This window comes from Bidens hawaiensis, unplaced genomic scaffold (genome assembly GCF_021521415.1).
Source record: "Bidens hawaiensis isolate Kalapana, Puna unplaced genomic scaffold, B.hawaiensis_p1.1 tig00013076_1, whole genome shotgun sequence".
Classification (NCBI taxonomy): Eukaryota; Viridiplantae; Streptophyta; class Magnoliopsida; order Asterales; family Asteraceae; genus Bidens; species Bidens hawaiensis.
The window spans coordinates 412,649-432,974 of NW_027492102.1; the positions used below are offsets into that span (position 1 = coordinate 412,649).

General features: G+C 39.5%; 1 non-coding gene across 1 annotated transcript; it reads left to right on the forward strand.

Moving 5' to 3' along the window:
• The first annotated feature begins 6,005 nt into the window (after positions 1-6,005).
• On the forward strand, positions 6,006-6,077 carry TRNAD-GUC (transfer RNA aspartic acid (anticodon GUC)). The gene has a single exon. It is a non-coding gene; the product is annotated as a tRNA-Asp (tRNA).
• Positions 6,078-20,326: the final 14,249 nt, after the last annotated feature.

The following is a 20,326-nucleotide window of genomic DNA, read 5'->3' on the forward strand; positions in this document are numbered from 1 at the left end:
TTGTCCCCTTCAATTCGAATTGTTCGTTTATCGGGGACTTGTAGTTCAATGGTTTTGCTATTGCAGATGATACGAGCATGGTTATCGGATAACCGATCCATACCAAGTACAATATCAAAACCAGCCAGTCTCATGGGTAACAGACAAATAGGTAGTATATAACCAGCTAGAAGAATTTTTCCGTTTTCAATGACTTCGGAGATCTTAACGATTTCGCCACTAGCAGTCTCGACGCTTAGAGTTTTATCTAATTTGGTTAAAGTTTCGTTTAATAGACTACAAAAGCTATAATCTATAAAACTCAAATTGGCACCCGAATCAAATAAAACTCTAGCATAGGTGTCGTTGACTAGAAACGTACCGGTAATGGTTTCCGGCAGGTCAGCGGCTTTCTTTGTGTCGAGTACGAAGACTCGAGTGTTTCCTTTCCTATCCTTGCCACTTCCACCCGCACCACCGGTCGCGGGTTTGTTCTTTGGGCATTCAAAACTCAAGTGTCCCATCTCCTTGCAGTTGAAGCAAGTCATCTTTTTCTTCCAACAATTAGCAGCATCATGACCCGGTCATTGACAATTTTCACACACTTTTATGGACGGAGCGAAATTCCGTCGACCCTTGTGATATCTTCTACATGTCTTGCATGGCGTAGCGTTCGAATCGAATCGGCTTTGATTTACACCTTGCCTTTGAATCGATTGTTTCCTCCAGTCCTTCTATGGTCGTTAGTTGACACAACCTTCTTATCCTCCTCCTTGTTGCGGACCATGCCGCCCATCAAATAACCAGCTAACTCCATTGCGGAGTCGGCGGTTTGTGGTAAGTGTGACCTTACCATGTCGCGGATTTCCCGAGGCAGTCCCCAAATATACCTCGTAAATTTGCTGGATTCAGGATTCACCAGCTGGAGAACCAGGCGACAATACTCGTGAAACTTGGTGTTGTATTTACGAAGGTTTGTCCCCACGACCTTAAGATTCAGAAATTTGGTTTGGATTTGGTCGGTCTCATGCATGGGACAAAACTTTCCCATCAACAGTGTCTTAAACTCTTCCCAGCTCAAGTTGTACATTGCCTCTCTCCCTTTACTCATCAACATTGTATTCCACCACTCGAGCGCCTCTCCGTTAAACATAAGGGCAGAGTATTAAATTTTCTCCTCATCGGAACATTTTCTCGTGATCACGATCGTCTCCACCTCCTTAAGCCATCTCACGGTTGTGATGGCTCCTTTGTCACCATGGAACTCTTTCGGTCCATAGTATTTGAAATCTTTAAACGAACACCCACAAATTTTAAGTTTCTTGAACTCTTGCCTAACTCTACCATCGGCGTCAGACTCATGGACACTTTCTTCCCTATGCGAAGGTCTAGATCGAGGTTTAGAAATAGATTTTCGGGAAGGATTGACCGAACGAGAGTGTTTCAAATTTCGAGATTGAGACCTAGCCATGGACTCTTCTCTCACCGCATCTTTAATCATCTTTTGTATTTTAGTCATATATTTTTTGGGAATTTCTTCCTCTTGATTACCCAAGGGGTCTTTCCCCTTAACTTTTCTCATTTCTTGCTCTTTTCGAGCATTCTCGTTGTTATTACTTTGTTCAGACATGTTTCTTTTCTTTTCAATTTATATCTGAAATTCAAACAACGTTTTCTTTTATTAAACATAATATTTTATTATACATTCCTATATATATATATCACAAAGGATATATATATATATATATATATATATATATATTATTCCACATTATAAACATGTATATATATATCGTTCCAAAGATATATATATACTTATCATCCTATCTTTATTCTTAAGAACATTTCAACTTCTTGATACATACATCACACATATCATAAATGTTTATATTACACACACATCTTCATTTACCACCATCTTCAATCTTTAAAAACTTCTTCACCACCCTTGTCAGCTTGTTACACTTATGAAGAAGCTTCTCTCCCATCTTCTTCTTCTTCTTCTTCTTCTTCTTCTTCTTCTTCTTTCTTCCTCGGCTACCTTCTTCCTCCAATCGTCGGTTTCGTGCAAAGCGTGATCCAAATGTTCTTCATACGATTTCGGAACCTTGTCGGGGTATCCATATTGTGGAGGTGGGTCACGGTAACCCAATGTCACCATCTCGTAGTGATTCCTCGGTTCAGGATACGGGACCTCAGTCATGTCGGATGTAAGGTAGAAGAAAGTCTTAGCAGCCATGTTTTGTTCTCGGATCTCATCAGCTTGCTCTTGAATCGAGGGAATTTCTCCTTGGAATGGTGGGAAGCTTGACGAAGCTTGGTTCCTGAGTTGCTCCAGATATTAAACATACGGATCGACGGAACCGTAGCTTGGGTTTAGGGAAGTGAGTGATCCATCCATTGATGTCTCATTGGGATTATCGGGATGCTTTTCTTCCGGTTCTTCCTCAGGATCCTCTTCTTCTTCGGGGTCCTCTTCTTCTTCGGGATCCTCCTCCTCTTCGGGTTCTTCTTCTTCTGGTTCATCTTCCTCCATGGGTTGTGTAGTTTCATTCAACATTGATGGAATTTTGAAACTTTCGTAGGGCATCATTACCCTCATCTTGGGCTTGCGGGACGGCCCTTCGCCATTGTTGGGTTGCGAGTTGACTTCATTCATGGTGGAGCTTCCAGTAAGCCACCTTCGTGGGACAGAGTGGAACTGCATCTAGTCAGAGGATGGGGATCTTGGTTCTTCTTTTATGGGTCGGTTTGAGAGGAAGGCATAGGACGGATGTGGGTTTGGTAGGTATCCAGTCGGGTAGTACTGTGGTACTTGTGGTGGTTGGTAAGTAGGAATCTCCGAGGGATGGTATGTCGGTACTTCATAGGGTTGATACATAGGTATGGTTGGTGGATGGTAGCTTGAGTGTCCTGGTGGTCCAATTCCTTGTCTTGGTGGACTATCGGCAACGTCTATTGGATAGTTTCGGCTTTCGGGGTAGTACACAGGTTTGGTCAAATCTTGTTCCACATATTGGTCAAAGTATGCTTCGTAGTAACCATCACTCATGTTGTCTTCGAGAAAAGGTTCGGCTATCCCGGCCTCTTTTGCTTCTCGCACATATTTTTCCATCCACCTTTTGAACGACATCTAACATTTATCGGTGGTTTTAGAATGTGGAGGGAAAGAAAAGGTTACCAACCTATATTATCCCTAAAACAAGTAATCAATTATTTCCTATACTTGGATTGAAGCTTGGGTATTGTTTTATGATACCCAATTCGCTAAGATCGATGGCTCTGATACCAACGCTTATCACACCCCAAAACACGGCCTAGGAGTGTGACGGCTATGTTGGTACCACAAGTGTAATAAATCATAGTTACGTTCAATTAGCGGAAGACTTGTAAAACTTGTGGATTTAAGTTGTAAATATTTACATAAACAAAAGTCGGGGATTTAAAAGATTCCCGAGCTAAGTTTAAAGATTACTTGTTTACATTACCAAAACCACCACCATTTATATATTAAAGTTTTATACAAAAGATCCGAGCCATCGGATTTATATATAGCACTTCGACACTCCAAGTGCGAATCTTGTTCACCTGCAAAATGTAAAGAAAATACGTCAGCAACGAATGCTGGTGAACACGCTGACGCTAAAATATTTTCTTTTACTTTATTACTCCTCGAGACTACGCCTGCCTCGACCCAACGTGGCTTAGGAATAACAAAGTTAAATAACACATTTATAAATTCAAGCCTCTACTCTAGGTCACCTCAGCAAACACCGCAGCGTTTGACTTAGTTAAGTACCCGTAAATATACACAAAGATCGTACTTCCCGCGGGAAAGAGTCCTACGATCAGGGTGGTGCGATGTGCCAATCGCGTAGTACCACCTATGAAAGGATCCAGACATACGTATACCACAGACTGAGGGCTAGGTTTATACTTTCATTTATAATGGTTTTAGGAACACGTAGTTCCTTGTAAACAATTTTCATATAACATGTTTGACTCGTTTGAAAACAGATTATAAAATTTTGGGGGCGTATTCACCTTACCTCTTTGGGATCAGCTTCACTCACCGTCCGAGGGTCTTTCCTTTTTTATCTCGCACCTTTAGTACGAGTATAAACATTTGTTAGTCGGATATACAATCCGGCTTAAGACCTTTAGTCTTATTTGATATCTTTACCTCGATGAACCTTTAGTTCATGTATTTCTTTTACTTGAAAACCTTTAGTTTAAAAGTAAATTATAAACCTTTTGTTTATATAAAAACCCGACGTTTCTTCTTCTCAAATAAACGTATTCTTTTTCTTTTATTATTTAAGAATACTCATTATTACTTAAATAATAATTTCATAATAAAGAATATAATCATATATACTTACACACATATATATTTGTCAATTAATATTCTTATTTCTTTTTTTATTATGATTGTATTTCTTTTCTTTTATCGAGGTATCGAGTATAACCTCGACTTAAGGCTTAAGCGTTTAATATAATATTATATTAATATTCATTTGTCGTTACGCCTAACCTTGTTGGAGTTTATAAACTCTAGGAACTCGAGCAGCACTTCGACGTCCCTTAACTTTCTCGATCAACTTGGAAACGCCAATGACAACACCAATCTTCGAGAATTGTCAACACGCCTTTCGAAAACAAACACCTTCCTTGGTCGTATGTGGGTGGAGGGTGGCACGCACTTTGATGTGTGAAAATATATATATAAATAAAACACAAGTCGCAACTAAGCTTTAAAAACCAAACAATCTATCCTAGTTCACACAAACGGCAAGTGTACCGATCGCGTATAGCACAGATGAGGAAAGTCCGGATATCGAACTCGAAGACACGTGAAAACGTTTATAATCACTAAACTCTAAACAAGACTCACCAAAATATTTAATTTATTTATTTTAGAATTGACTTAACTACTTAACTTAACTGAATGAAAACTTTTAACCAAACTTCGGAAACTTTGACTGCAGTGATAAAAACGTCTACCTAGGTAAGAATCATATTGAAGGAGATTACAAGACAATGGATTGAAAACTCACACGACACCGGTTTTAAAGGATAGCACAACTAAGGTTCGCTCAAGAAGGTCAGATCACCTCTCGGTCTCACTAACAAACTCTAACTTATTTTAGTTGATTTTAAGAATAAACCGGGAAAACAAATTATTAACGTGTTCTAATGACGACTCACCTCTCGGTCTCACCGACACACTAGCCTAATGGAAACGAATACTACGCAACCAAGGATAGAGGAACAATTCAACTTAACTTAAACTAGACCAACTAATCGCTCAAACACCCAAACCCGACAAGAACAAAACCCGCTCTCGCGCGATCTTAATTCTAACAAGTAAAAGTAATGAGACGAGTTTACTTCTTATCACCTCTCGGTCTCTAAGAAAGTGTTTCACAACTGATTTTATCTAATTAATTTACCCACTTGTCCCTACGGTTGTACTTCCCGCAAATAAACCCTAAACACAAAGTAAAGAGCCTTAAACATGCAACAACTAATCAAAACCGATTCAATTAATTAAAGCACGAGGTTATTAGGTATAATCAAACAAAACACAGCCACTAAACACAATCTAATTTACTGTTAAATCAAACTTTACATTAACAATTTAAGCCATGATCATTAACAATCCATATTACTAGTCAAAACCTAACAATATTCATCAAACCTAGGTAGAACAAACAAGATTAGCTACTCATTAAGTTTGGACAGCCCTTAACATTCAAGTAAAACATCATAAACATCAACATAAACATAATCAAACTCATTCAAGATCCAAGAATAACTAAATCAAAGTCAAACAATCAATTACTTGCAAAACAATCCAAAGAAAAAGATCAATTCAACTAGTTAGGGTTCTTGAACAAAAAACAAAGTTTATGAATGATTACTTAGGGTTTATGAGCTGAGATTATGAATGTATATGATGCCTAGCAGCTGCACAAGACTCTCCTTGGTGTTCTTCTTCCTCTCCAGCCGTCACAACAGCCACAGTCGTTGTAGTATAGTGGTAAGTATTCCCGCCTGTCACGCGGGTGACCCGGGTTCGTTCCCCGGCAACGGCGCCAAAAACTTGGTGTGTGTCTAACGATGCTCTCACAACTAAGCTTTAAATTTATTAAACGAAATTCCTAAAGAAGCCACACAAAACCGGCAAGTGTACCGATCACTAATAGTATAGGACTAAGGAAGTCCGAGTGTCGAACACAAGGACACGTGAACACGTATCTAATACTTAACCTTAAATAAGACTCACCTAAGAATAATATATTTTAAATTGATTTTTATATTATTAAATACTTAACCTAACTTAATTTAATTAACTTAAAAGACTTAATTTAACTTAACTAAACTCTTAACAAAACTTGGAAACTTAACTGCAATCGGAGAAAACGTCTACCAAGGTAAGAATCATATTGAAGGTATAATAAGATAATGGATTGAGGATTCTCACGACACCGATTCCTAAGGATGACACAACTATGGTTCACTCAAGAAAGCTAGATCACCTCTCAGTCTCACTAACAAACTCTAACTTACACTTAGTTGATTTTAAGAACAAACCGAGAAACGAATTGTTAAAGTGCTCTAATGTCGACTCTCCTCTCGGTCTCACCGACACACTACCCTAATGGAGACGAATACTACGCAACCAAGGATAGAGGAACAATTTAGTTTAACTTATACTAGAACAACTAATCGCTCAAAACCCAAACCCGACAAGAACAAAACCCGCTCTCGCGCGATCTTAATTCTAACAAGTAAAAGTAATGAGACGAGTTTACTTCTTATCACCTCTCGGTCTCTAAGAAAGTGTTTCACAACTGATTTTATCTAATTAATTTACCCACTTATCCCTACGGTTGTACTTCCCGCAAATAAACCCTAAACACGAAGTAAAGAGCCTTAAACATGCAACAACTAATCAAAACCGATTCAATTAATTAAAGCACGAGGTTATTAGGTATAATCAAACAAAACACAGCCACTAAACACAATCTAATTTACTGTTAAATCAAATTTTACATTAACAATTTAAGCCATGATCATTAACAATCCATATTACTAGTCAAAACCTAACAATATTCATCAAACCTAGGTAGAACAAACAAGATTAGCTACTCATTAAGTTTGGACAGACCTTAACATTCAAGTAAAACATCATAAACATCAACATAAACATAATCAAACTCATTCAAGATCCAAGAATAACTAAATCAAAGTCAAACAATCAATTACTTGCAAAACAATCCAAAGAAAAAGATCAATTCAACTAGTTAGGGTTCTTGAACAAAAAACAAAGTTTATGAACGATTACTTAGGGTTTATGAGCTGAGATTATGAATGTATATGATGCCTAGCAGCTGCACAAGACTCTCCTTGGTGTTCTTCTTCCTCTCCAGCCGTCACAACAGCCACCACAGCCGCCACAAGTTCTTTTTTTTCTCTTCCTTTGCTGCTGCCGATCGCAACCTTGTAGGAGTTAGGGTTCTTTTTATAATTTCGGTTTTAGGGCTGGATAATGGCAGAAAATTAAGTTAATTAACTTAATATAATATCATGTAAGGCTTCTAACTTGTGGGCTTGGGTTGGGCCTTGAGTTGTAGTTTTGAAACTTGACCAAAAAGGCCCCTAGAATCTTCCAACTTAACTCTTTTTTCACCATCTTTCATAAACCTACAATTAACATTTAAACTTTGTAAATTATTGCATTTAACCCCCAATACTTTCATAAAATAAACAACTAAGCATAAAAACCATGATAAAATCATAAGGAAAGTAAGTGTGTTTTACAACACATTACACTTCGAGGAAACGTCGGTACACAAACGAGGGAATCGGGCACGCTTATCGAGGTGGATCGAGGGCACGTTTTTCGAGGTTTAGTGAGATGTTAGAGAGAGATAAGAGAACTGATTTTGGTGTGTGCAAAATGAGAACCCGGACCTTGCTATTTATAGACAAATTTTTGGATCCCATCGCGGTACGCGATGGGCTCCTAGACACCCGTCGCGTAGCACGACGTAGGTTTGGCCAGTCACCACGTAGGTCTGCCACGTGGCGATACGTGGCAGACGTCCATGTGGCGGCGGACAGTGCCACCGTGTGCCACATGGCACACGTGTCACAACGTGTTAGACCACGTCATCGCGATACGCGATGACGTTGGTCAACAGCGATCGCGTATTGCTGTTGAAACCTTCCAGAACGTTTGACCAAGCCCCATCGCGATACGCGATGGGCTTGTCTTTTGTCCCGTCGTGTATCGCGAGAGGACAAGAAAATCAGAATTTTCATTTTAACCATTAAGTTTGAAATTTGGCAAATTTTAGTCCCTTGGCTTTGGAATGTTTACATTTTGAACTTGAAATTTTCTCGATGTTACATCCTCCCCACCTTGAAACAAATCTCGTACTCGAGATTGCTTTACAAAAAAAATGGGGGTATTTCCTTCTCATTTTCGATTCGAGTTTCCAAGTATATTCGGGCCCTCTACGTGAGTCCCATTTTACTTTCACAATTTTCAACGTCCTTATTTTTAATTTCTTTGTTTTCGAATCTTCTATTTGAATTGGATGTTCTACAAATTTTAAATTTTCATTTATTTCAACGTCTTTTAACGACATAGCTAAAGATTCATCGGTCAAGCATTTACGCAGATTCGAAATATGGAATACATCGTGTATCCCTTGCATTTCCTCGGGCAGTTGCAAACGGTATGCAACAGTGCCGATTCGTTCAAGTACCTCAAAAGGTCCGACGAATCGAGGACTCAACTTCCCTTTCTTACCGAAGCGAACAACGCCTCTCCAAGGTGAGACTTTTAATAACACTTTGTCACCAACATTAAATTCTAACGCTTACGACGAACATCGGCGTAAATCTTTTGGCGATCACGTGCCGTCTTAAGTCGTTCTAGGATTTGAAGGATTTTGTCGGTTGTTTCTTGGACTATCTCAGGTCCAGATAATTGATTATCTCCGGTTTCAGACCAGCACACGGGCGTTCTGCACTTTCGACCATATAACGCCTCGAATGGTGCGGCTTGTATACTTGTGTGATAGCTATTATTGTACGAGAATTCCATTAGGGGTAAGTGGTCCCAACTTCCACCTAAGTCGATCACACAAGAGCGAGGCATGTCTTCCAACGTTTGAATCGTCCTTTCGCTTTGCCCATCGGTTTGTGGATGATAGGCGGTGCTAAGGTTTAGTTTGGTACCAAGTACTTATTGGAAGCTTTTCCAAAAATGAGACGTAAAACGACTGTCTCGATCAGAGATTATAGACAGCGGTACTCCATGCAAAGCAACGATGGTGTTTACATAGATACGCGCTAATCTATCCATAGAGTATGACTCATTGATGGGTATGAAGTGTGCAGACTTTGTTAATCGATCCACAATCACCCAAATAGCATTGTGTTGTCGATTTGTCTTTGGGAGTTTAGTGATGAAATCCATAGTGATTAACTCCCACTTCCATACGGGAAGTTCGGGTTGCTGAAGCAATCCCGAAGGCTTTTGGTGTTCAGCCTTGACTTTCAAGCATGTTAAACATTTCGCCACATGCGAAGCGACATCCCTTTCCATCCCATTCCACCAACTTGAGGGTATGGTACATTTTGTCTCTCCCGGGATGCATCATGTACTTGAATTTGTGAGCTTCATTCAAAATTTTCTCACGCAAGCCTCCAACGATTGGTACCCAAATTCTATTACCGAGTCTAAGGATACCATCATCACCCTTGAGTAGCGAGTCAATGGTACCGTTACGTTTTTCGTTGAAGATTTGGTTTTCATTGATTGCTTGAGTTTGCGCGGATTTTATTTGTTCAAGAGGTCGATTTGGAGTTCTAGGCGCAACGCTCGAACTATTTTGGGCTTTTCATGCTCTTTACGACTTAAGGCATCAGCCACAACGTTGGCTTTGCCTTCATGATAGACAATCTCACAATCATAGTCGTTGAGAGTCTCCATCCAGCGTCGTCGATGCATATTGAGCTCTTTTTGATCAAACATATGCTTTAAGCTCTTATGATCGGTGTACACGGTAAATCTTACTCCATAGAGATAATGCCTCCATATCTTAAGTGCAAAGATTATGGCGCCTAACTCTAGATCGTGAGTCGTGTAGTTCTTTTCGTGCACCTTAAGTTGACGAGAGGCGTAAGCGATTACTTTCTTGCGTTGCATTAGTACACATCCCAAGTCGGGGTGAGATGCATCACTAAATACAACAAAGTCTTCAGTACCTTCTGGCAAGGCCTATATAGGTGCTTGAGTGAGCTTTTGTTTGAGTATATCGAACGCCTCTTGTTGCTTTGTTCCCCATTCATACTTGATGTTCTTGCGAGTTAAAGAGGTTAGGGGAACAGCGATTCGGGAAAAGTTTTCAATGAACCTACGGAATAGCCGGCCAAACCTAGGAAACTTCTGACCTCGGTTGGTGATTTTGGAGTCTCCCACTTAGAGATAGCTTCAATCTTAGCAGAATCGACTTGAATACCATTGACGTTGATGATGTGACCAAGAAATTGCACCTCATGCAACCAGAACTCGCATTTAAAGAACTTGGCTTACAACTTCTCGGTTCTAAGAATTTCAAGAAACGTTCGGAGATGGACTTCATGATGGGCCTTGGACTTAGAATAAATAAGTATGTCGTCGGTGAATACGATCACAAATTTATCTAAGTAAGGCTTACAAATTCGGTTCATCATGTCCATGAACGCGGCTGGTGCATTAGTAAGTCTAAACGGCAAAACCGTGAACTCATAATGTCCATACCTTGTTCGGAACGCGGTCTTTGGAATATCCTCGGATTGGACTTTAAGTTGGTGATAGCCGGAACGAAGATCGATTTTTGAAAAGAAACTAGCACCTTGAAGTTGGTCAAAAAGATCATCAATACGAGGGAGCGGATATCGGTTCTTAATTGTGACTTTGTTCAACGCATGATAATCGATACACATACGCATGGAACCATCCTTCTTCTTGAAAAACAGGATTGGCGCTTCCCAAGGTGATGAACTTGGTCGGATGAAACCTTTCTCCATGAGCTCATCGAGTTGTTTCTTTAATTCTTTCATCTCAGTCGGAGCAAGGCGATATGGCGCTTTGGCGATCGGAGCGCTACCAGGAATAAGATCGAGCATGGTTATCGGATAACCGATCCATACGAAGTACAATATCAAAACCAGCCAGTCTCATGGGTAACAGACAAATAGGTAGTATATAACCAGCTAGAAGAATTTTTCCGTTTTCAAGGACTTCGGAAATCTTAACGATTTCGCCATTAGAAGTCTCGACGCTTAGAGTTTTATCTAATTTGGTTAAAGTTTCGTTTAATAGACTACAAAAGCTATAATCTATAAAACTTAAATTCACACCCGAATCAAATAAAACTCTAGCATAGGTGTCATTGACTAGAAACGTACCGGTAATGGTTTCCGGCAGGTCAGCGGCTTTCTTTGTGTCGAGTACGAAGACTCGAGCGTTTCCTTTCCTATCCTTGCCACTTCCACCCGAACCACCGGTCACGGGTTCAGGATACGGGACCTCAGTCATGTCGGATGTAAGGTAGAAGAAAGTCTTAGCAGCCATGTTTTGTTCTCGGATCTCATCAGCTTGCTCTTGAATCGAAGGAATTTTTTCTTGGAATGGTGGGAAGCTTGATGAAGCTTGGTTCCTGAGTTGCTCCAGATATTAAACATACGGATCGACGGAACCGTAGCTTGGGCTTTGGGAAGTGAGTGATCCATCCATTGATGTCTCATTGGGATTATCGGGATGCTTTTCTTCCGGTTCTTCCCCAGGATCCTCCTCTTCTTCGGGGTCCTCTTCTTCTTCGGGATCCTCCTCCTCTTTGGTTTCTTCTTCTTCCTCTGGTTCATCTTCCTCCATGGGTTGTGTTGTTTCATTCACCATTGATGGAATTTTGAAACTTTTGTAGGGCATCATAACCCTCATCTGGGCTTGCGGGACGGCCCTTCACCATTGTTGGGTTGCGAGTTGACTTCGTTCATGGTGGAGCTTCCAGTAAGCCACCTTCGTGGGTCAGAGTGGAACTTTATCCAGTCAGAGGATGGGGATATTGGTTCTTCTTTTATGGGTCGGTTTGAGAGGAAGGCATAGGACGGATGTGGGTTTGGTAGGTATCCAGTCGGGTAGTACTGTGGTACTTGTGGTGGTTGGTAAGTAGGAATCTCCGAGGGATGGTACGTCGGTACTTCAGAGGGTTGATACATAGGTATGGTTGGTGGATGGTAGCTTGAGTGTCTTGGTGGTCCAATTCCTTGTCTTGGTGGACAATCGGCAAAGTCTATTGGATAGTTTCGGCTTTCGGGGTAGTACACAGGTTTGGTCAAATCGTGTTCCACATCTTGGTCAAAGTATGCTTCGTAGTAACCATCACTCATGTTGTATTCGAGAAAAGGTTCGGATATCCCAGCCTCTTTTGCTTCTCGCAAATATTTTTCCATCCAACTTTTGAACGACATCTAACATTTATCGGTGGTTTTAGAATGTGGAGGGAAAGAAAAGTTTACCAACCTATATTATCCCTAAAACAAGTAATCAATTATTTCCTATACTTGGATCGAAGCTTGTGTATTGTTTTATGATACCCAATTCGCTAAGATCGATGGCTCTGATACCAACGCTTGCCACACCCCAAAAAACGGCCTAGGAGTGTGACAACTATGTTGGTACCACAAGTGTAATAAATCATAGTTACGTTCAATTAGCGGAAGACTTGTAAAACTTGTGGATTTAAGTTGTAAATATTTACATAAACAAAAGTCGGGGATTTAAAAGATTCCCGAGCTAAGTTTAAAGATTACTTGTTTACATTACCAAAACCACCACTATTTATATATTAAAGTTTTATACAAAAGATCCGAACCATCGGATTTATATATAGAACTTCGACACTCCAAGTGCTAATCTTGTTCACATGCAAAATGTAAAGAAAATACGTCAGCAACGAATGCTGGTGAACACGCTGATGCTAAAATATTTTCTTTTACTTTATTACTCCTCGAGACTACGCCTGCCTCGGCCCAAAGTGGCTTAGGAATAACAAAGTTAAATAACACATTAATAAATTCAAGCCTCTACTCTAGGTCACCTCAGCAAACACTGCAGCGTTTGACTTAGTTAAGTACCCGTAAATATACACAAAGATCAGGGTGGTGCGATGTGCCCATCGCGTAGTACCACCTATAAAAGGATCCAGACATACGTATACCACAGCCTGAGGGCTAGGTTTATACTTTCATTTATAATGGTTTTAGGAACACGTAGTTCCTTGTAAACAATTTTCATATAACATGTTTGACTCGTTTGAATACAGTTTATAAAAGTTTGGGGGCGTATTCACCTTATCTCTTTGGGATCAGCTTCACTCACCGTCCGAGGGTCTTTCCCTTTTATCTCTCACCTATAATACGAGTATAAACATTTGTTAGTAGGATATACAATCCGGCTTAAGACGTTTAGTCTTATTTTATATCTTTACCTCGATGAACCTTTAGTTCATGTATTTCTTTTACTTGAAAACCGTTAGTTTAAAAGTAAATTATAAACCTTTAGTTTATATAAAAATCCGACGTTTCTTCTTCTCAAAGAAATGTATTCTTTTTCTTTTATTATTTAAGAATACTCATTATTACTTAAATAATAATTTCATAATAAAGAATATAATCATATACTTACACAAATATATATTTGTCAATTCATATTCTTATTTCTTTTCTTTAATATGATTGTATTTCTTTTCTTTTATCGAGGTATCGAGTATAACCTCAACTTAAGGCTTAAGCCTTTAATATAATATTATATTATATTCATTTGTCGTTACGCCTATCCTTGTTAGCGTTTAGAAACTCTAGGAACTCGAGCAGCACTTCGACGCCGCTTCACTTTCTCGATCAACTTGAACACGCCAATGACAACACCAATCTTCGAGAATTGTCAACACGCCTTTCGAAAACAAACACCTTCCTTGGTCGTATGTGTGTGGAGGGTGGCACACACTTCGAGGAAATGTCGATACACAAACGAGGGAATCGGGCACGCTTATCGAGGTGGATCGAGGGCACATTTTTCGAGGTTTAGTGAGATGTTAGAGAGAGATAAGAGAACTGATTTTGTTGTGTGCAAAATGTGAACCCGGAACTTGCTATTTATAGACAAATTTTTGAATCCCATCGCGGTACGCGATGGGCTCCTAGACACCCATCGCGTAGCGCGACGTAGGTCTGGCCAGTCACCACTTAGGTTTGCCACGTGGCGACACGTGGCAGACGTGTTGCCACGTGGTGACACGTGGCGGCGTACAGTACCACCATGTGCCACGTAGCACACATGTCAGACCACGTCATCGCGATACGCAATGACGTTGGTTAACAGCGATCGCGTATCGCTGTTGACACCTTCCAGAACGTTTGACCAAGCCCCATCGCAATACGCGATGGGATTTTCTTTTGTCCCGTCGCGTATCGCGAGAGGACAAGGAAATCAGAATTTTCATTTTAACCCTCAAGTTTGAAATTTGGCAAATTTTAGTCCCTTGGCTTTGGAAAGTTTACATTTTGAATTCGAAATTTTCTCGATGTTACAATTAAGGAGATTAAGCTCTTGGAAGAAGTCATTAGAATCAAAGATTAGTCATCCAAATTGGTTAGATTGTTTCAATTTGATCGTGCTTGTATCTACTACTTTGATGGTTAACATTATGTTTATTATTGGCTACACTTTCCTAGTATAATCTTGGTTTATAATGAATTTTAATTAAAGTTTAATGATGATAGTTAACATGTGATTGGTTTATATTAAGTAATGGTTATGTTGCAATTATCACTTGATGATAAATGTTAAAATACTCTTAAAAGATACTCCAAGTGCCAAGCTTAACTATAAGCTGAGAAATTGATAGTCTTGCGAAGCCTTGGTTAAACATAAAATAGACACCAAGTTTTTGGCGTTGTTGCCAGAACACACGGTGAAGTTTCACAAACAATCCAAGTATTTATTAAACCTTGTTTATAGTGTGTATATTTAAAAACTTATAAAAAAAGCCCAAAATAGTTTTCTATCTTCTTTATTTTCCAATTTTTGATTTAGTTTTTATTTTTAAGCTTTATTATCTAGTTGATAAGTTGCTTACTTTAACTTAGCTTTAGTTGTGCCTTTAGATCTTTTTACTCTCTTAGTGTATGACCTCTATATCTACTCCCGACCTCATTTCACCACTTTGCGAACCTGAATGTTACTTTCACCAAAGAAAACGCACTCAGGCGTGTAAAGCAACCAAAGATGTTAAGGACGAACAAGAGGAGGTACATTGACCAAGGATAACCAAGAAGAACCTATGATGGCGGAGCTAAACAACGAACTAAACATGAGCCAATATGGCAAGCTGACACACGACAACTATGGAAATAACGTTGCACCATCCGAAATGCTTCAAAACTATGAGATCAAATCTAGTATCATTCATATGATCTAAAACTCTATTCAATTTCAAGGCCTTCTCGACGAATATCCCTTGTCTCATATTTCCCGATTTCTTCGAATTTATGGAACTTTCGAAATACAAGGATGCTCCGAAGATCAAATTAGACTAACTCTTTCCATTTTCGCTCCAAGGCCAGACCTTGGAATGGCTTGAATCTTTATCATCTGGTACCATCACCACTTGGGACCAGATGGTAAAGAAATTCCTTCTAAAATACTTTCCACCCGACAAAACTGCCAAGTATCGCGCCATCATTACCGGATTCCGGAAGGATGAAGACGAGTCACTACACGCAGCATGGGAGAGATACAAGAGACTTGTTAGACGATGTCTGCACCATGGATTAATAAATGGCTTCAAGTGAAAACCTTATTCGACGCTCAAACTAGCCAAAACAAACAAGCAATTGATTAGGTCACTGGTGGAGATCTCGGAACCAAATCACCAAATGAGGCATTCGAGATCTTAGAAAAAGTTGCAAAGAAAAGCTTTGCCTATAATCCACCTTGATCAACTAGATCACACAAATTCATTCACCATGTTGACAACAGTAGCTTTAACTCTGCACAATTCGAGGCCCTCTCGAAGAAATTTGAACATCTTTAGCCTGAGTTGGTCAAAGAAAAGGTGAAGTGTAACAGGTGTGGGGGAGATCACAAGGTCAAATACTTCCAAAGTATGACCATTGAAGAATGTGATTTCATAGGCCGACAACATAACATGTATGGCAACTCTTACAACCCTGGTTGGGGAAACCATCCAAACTTCAGCTGGAGGGATGGAGCCAACAATCAAGCTCCACCTGGCTTTGACAAAAGACCTGTTGGGATACATTTTTGGTTTAAGCTTTATAGTCGTTTTCAGTTTGTTGTTTTGGGTATTCGGTTTAGCTTTTTGTGATTGGTTTAGTTTGTACCGAGAACCAATGTGGGTTCTCGGTGGGCTATTTGTAATGGGTTGGGCTAGGTTGTTGGTCACCAAACCCCTATATATATATATATATCAATGTATAGTTTAGGGTTTGTGGTTGGTTTTTAGCATTGTAATCGGCTGGTTTATAAAGCCTTAATACTTGACGTTATACAAGTGTGCTTTGAAGGTTGATCTTTGTGTGTTCCTTTTAATTGTCTTGAATCAATCTATTGTCTGGATTCCACACTAACAATAGATCAAGTTTGATATTATATTGTAAAGATCTTGGTTATTGGACTTAAAATTGGTATCAGAGCCTTTGACCCATTAAAGGCTCGGGTTTTAATATCATTCGATTCAAGTGATTGCTTGGAATTTTGGATTTGTGTTGATCAACTTTCTGGAACTGCTCTTGGATCTCCTTCGTGCTTTTAGATACTTTAAAAAAGGGAATAATATAATCTAAAAATTTTGAAAATAAACTTTTTCCTTTAATTTAAGGGATTAACTCTGATCAACTTAGTTCTCGGTCAAACTTCGTACTCGGTCAATAAAGGTATTTGGTCAACTATAATCCAGCTTCTCGGGTTGATTTAGTATTAAACAAATCATTTAAAGTTACAATTTTCGGTTGACTAAAGATTCAGTGTTCTCGGTCAACTTTTGGGTTTTCGGTGTTTTCTTGGGTTTTCGGTCAACTCTCTGTTCAAGCTACTGCTCCTGTTACATGTGGTTACTTTTGGTTTCCTTTTACAACTAAATGGAAAATCAAAATTCACAAGTGACAAATCTTCACCAGGAGTTGAATTCGATAATGGGGATAACCACTCGCATTCCTCAACATCTATCATCCGAGGGGTTTCCTAAGTGGAAGTTCTGGTTCGAAAAGTATGAGAAGATGAAGAATGCTAAAGTGTGGAGAAGTATCATGTGGGGCCCAGTCGTGATTACCTATGAGATGGATAATGAGTAGAAGACGGCTGATCCAAATCCTTTTGACGTTTTCACCGATGCTGACTTTAAGAAGATCGAGGAGGATGACAGAGCCCTCGCTACGTTAACCATGGCTCTGTCTTCTGAAATTGCTCAGGGATTTCGGGAGGTCAAGTCAGCAAAGGAACTGTGGGAATCCTTGATAGAGGTATATGGGGGAATGAGGATATGAAGCAGAGTAGATAGGATCTACTTCGTCAGCGATTCAAAATGATTATTCACATTCTTGGTGAATCCTTGGAAGTTCAACTTCAGAGGTTTGTCACCCTGGTCACTGAGATGCGTACTATAAATATCGAGCAGACATTGATCGAGGTGAACAAGAAGTTGCAAAATTCTCTCTCACAAAGCTAGGATATGAACGTCTCTGTGATTAAGAAAACTAAGGATTTAGCTAGACTTACTCTATCTGAGGTTATGGCTGTTATAAAGTCATGTGATATGGATGACAAGAAGAGGGCTATCAATCATACTAGTTCTTATAACAATGCTGGTTATGGAACTTCAACCAATAATGCCTTTGCTGCTCAGGAGGATTTCTCGATGTTTAGATCCTCACTTAACCAAGCCTCTTCTTCACCCATGTACCATCAGTCTAAACCCACTTACAATCCTCCACTAAATTCTTGCTCAAGTTCTAGCTCATCTGCCAAACCCTCACCACCCCAGGTTCCAGCAATCTCAAAGGAAACTGAGGAAAATATCGCCCTTATGGCTGGATTTATGAACTGTTACAATGCTTTCCTATCTGGTGATCTCATGCCACTAGATATGATCGATGAACTAGACCAGATCCATCCAGAGGATGTATAGGAGATGGATATTTTCTGGCAGATAGCAACGACCGTCTTTAGAGCCAAGAACTTCACCAACCACACATGCAAAAACAATTGGAGCATGACTGGTGAAAAAAAGGTTGGGTTTAACAAGACCAAACTCAGGTGTTACAACTGTCACGAGCCGGGTCACTTTGCTCGTGAATGCACTAATACTTCTGTGGGAGCCAACACTAAAAAAGGTTGGGTTTAACAAGACCAAACTAAGGTGTTACAATTGTCACGAGCCGGGTCACTTTGCTCGTGAATGCACTAAAACTTCTGTGGGAGCTAACACTAAAAGGGCTATGGTACCTGTTGGCAATGCCGGGGGAGCGGGTCCATCGAACGAGAAGGAGATGGTAGTTCACAATTTCAGTTGGGATGATTAGCTAAAGGCATTGAATCTAGGTCTTATGGCAAACCAGGTTGCGAATCTGGCACAGATTGAGGATGTTGCAAAGGGAGATGATGAAGAAGAGATAAATGCTGAAGAAGGGGCTACTGAAAAAGTAAATGAAGCTGAGGATATGGTGAATGAACTACCGTTCGCCTTCATGGTATCTACTACTCCTAGCACCAAAGATGTAAGTTCTAACCTATGCTCTCAAGCATGTATTAATAAGGTAGAACTTTATCGTATTCATAATAATAACCTTGTTAGAGAAACAGAGGATGTAAAAAGGGAGAACTTCACCCTTAAGAAAACAAATAAGTTGTATAAAGAATAGATAGAAGCACAAACTCTTGATATAAATAAACTTAAAGAAGAACTGAGTGTTAAAAGTTGTGTTTATTTAGATGCTAAACATAAAATTGCTCAATTAACTGCTGAACTAGATGTGTTAATTTTTTTTTGAAAATGTTGATTTTAGTTTAAAAAAAATTGATATATCTAGCAAGGTAGTCGAAAAAATGATTTAAAAACAACTTAAATGGAATGATAAGAAGGGTGAAGGTATTGGTTTTGACAGTGTTCCTCCTCTATATAATCATAACTATACAAGTCTTCCTCTGACCCCATAGGAGGAGGAAAGGGAATAATACTTGCAGTATGGGAAACCTGCTGTTCAACAATCAGCAAGTACTAATGGGCTCAAATCTGTTGAGCCGGTCAATAATCAAGTGAACGCTACTAATGCTTCTACTTCATGTGCAAATGAAGTAATAATTGAGGACTGGACGGATGATGAAGATGATTGTCTAAACTTAAATAAAAATACTCAGTTGAAAACTGATACATTTGTTTCTGTTGCTACTGATAACTGTGTAGGCTCTGTTTTTAAGAGCGGTGATGTTTGTCTGGTTAAAACTTATAATAATTCTGCTTTTGTTAATTTGGTTGATAATAACTCGTCTAATAAACCAGTTATTGGAAAATATAAACCACCCAAGTTTGTGAAAAAAGGTCACTCTTGTGACTGTACCTCTAAAAATGCACATAAGTATGTGAAAACCAAACAACACAAATCACATTTGGTATCAGCACCAGGATTTCCCCAAAACAGTTTCCTCTTGAAGAAACAGAGTTGTTACAATTGTGGGACTCCTGGTCACATAGCCAGAAACTGTTTGTTTAGTCCATACATTCCTTATTATGGACAAAGATGGAGGAATATGCCTCAGAAAAGGTCTTTAAAACGAAACCCTTTCAAGGCACATTCCTCAGAGGGTGATTGGAATGCCAACAAGACCAAAACGTAGGTTTAAGAGACAAAAAAAAAATCCGATTTATTTGTGAAACCCACTCACAGGCACATTTTGGAAAATAAACCGAAATGAAGTTCCAATAAATCACGGAAACCAAAACAAAAAAAATTGTGGTTGCTGAGATTGAGAAGGGAACTCCCATCTGTTTAAGCAACAACATTCTCAAACCGGATTACAGATGGTTGCCTAAAAATCCTATTGTCAATAAACCCAAATCTACTGCTATTTCATCATACTCCAAAGATAAGCAAGATATGACTTGGCAGTAGATAACACGTGTAGATGAATCGGGAATGCCCAGCATGACCATGGACTGTGTACCCAAAACTAACAAATCCTACGACGCGCACTGTGCGGGAACAG